Source organism: Pteropus vampyrus, unplaced genomic scaffold, assembly GCF_000151845.1.
Source record: "Pteropus vampyrus isolate Shadow unplaced genomic scaffold, Pvam_2.0 Scaffold107, whole genome shotgun sequence".
In the NCBI taxonomy this organism is placed as follows: Eukaryota; Metazoa; Chordata; class Mammalia; order Chiroptera; family Pteropodidae; genus Pteropus; species Pteropus vampyrus.
Window position 1 is genome coordinate 3,261,218 of NW_011888888.1, and position 1,671 is coordinate 3,262,888.

At 31.1% G+C, this 1,671-nt stretch overlaps 1 pseudogene; it reads left to right on the forward strand.

Annotated features, from left to right (window-relative positions):
* Window positions 1-1,286: 1,286 nt before the first annotated feature.
* On the forward strand, window positions 1,287-1,403 carry LOC111743159 (annotated as a pseudogene).
* The last annotated feature ends 268 nt before the right edge of the window (window positions 1,404-1,671 follow it).

Consider the following 1,671-nt stretch of genomic DNA (forward strand, 5'->3'; position numbering starts at 1 on the left):
GAGGTATGGGAATTCTAATAGGCTTGAAGTCTTTTCTTGTTTTAATTCCCTGATGAAATATATGGAGGAATTGCTGAATTTTTAAACTCTTTAAATTGGCTATTTAATTTTGATGAAAATCTATTTAAAATTCTGTTCTTTTTTATTAAAATGTCTAAGCCAGAGTATTTCCAACTTGAATAATAGCCAGACCCTTTCAAACAGGAAAATGCTCTCAAATCCCTAGTGCCCACTTAAGTTACATTTATTATAATGATACTTAAATATATGCAAATGTAAAACCAGACATTAATTCCTTTTTCTTCTAGCTTTATACAACTTTTATGGCCATAAACCCTCGAAAGATACAAATTAAATACAAATAAAACTGTAAACTTTGATACAATTCAAGTTAAGAATATTAATTTAATGCGATAAATGGTAATATCTTGCGGAAGTTAAATCACTTGCAGTGGCTTTTTATAATAGAAAAATGTATTTATATATTCTATATTGTCATTATCAGTATCAATCTTTTTTATAATTAACCCATTTTAACTAGTTGTCCACCAAAATCCATTGCATTCCCAAAATATACCAAATATAAAGCTGAAAAGTATGTATACTTTCAGTCACAGTGCTAAACCTTTTTTCAGAATGACATATACTCAGGTGGGATTCAGGCAGCATATCTGTCCTGAAATGAATATATAACTGCTACAGTCTGGCTCTTTTACATGCCCTAAGTCTTTACCACAGGGAACACTATGACAACTAAATCGAACACCACCATTTCTCAGTAACTTGGAAACTTTTGTTATATGAGTCTCATAACTTCATCTGCTGTATAATTCATATTTTATTATATCTTCCTTTTTTTCTTATTAGTCCAAGACTTAAAATATTCCATGGTTCTTCTGTACTATAGGATATTCATAATGTTAAAGTCTTGATTGATTAAATGAAAAATTAAATCTTAGTCTTTTAAGATGTCTTTCAATTGCAAATTCTCACCATAAAAAGACATGTTTCTATAATTGATAAAAGTAATTTAGATTAGGAAATCCCAAACCAACTGGCAAGCCAAATATACTAAGCAAATATGTTAAAAGTGAAATACAGCTTTTTTGGCCGTCTTGTAGGTACTTACTTTATCATGAATCAAAATACAGAAGCCAACCTAAAATTACAGTGCAAGACTCAGTTACTAATTGATAAAATAATCAAAACAAAAAGAGAAAAAATTTAAAGGCCCTCTTACAGGTCTTTGAGATTTGTCCAGAGATTTCTCATTAAACTTTCTTTATGTTTACGGCTATACCACCCTGAACAAGTTCGATCCTATCTGATCTCGGGAACTAAGTAGGGTTGGGCCTGGTTAGTACTTAGATGAGACCACCTAGGAAGACCAGGTGCTATAGGTGTAAAAAATAAAAAAATAAGGGATTGTAAGCTGATAAGGTCCTTGCAATCCGTGAGGTCAACCAAGGGTTGCCTCGCCTAAAAACAACAACAACAACAACAACTTTCTTTAGTAATAATAAATCAATTTTTCACTTTTACAGTAGAACACTTTTTGCTCCTAAATTCCATCAAAGTTTTAAAGAGAGTGGTTTTGCTTGCCATTTTAACTTAGATGTCTTTTAGGAAGTTAGTAAAATTTGTCTCAGCTGAAAACCTCATAGTGTAACA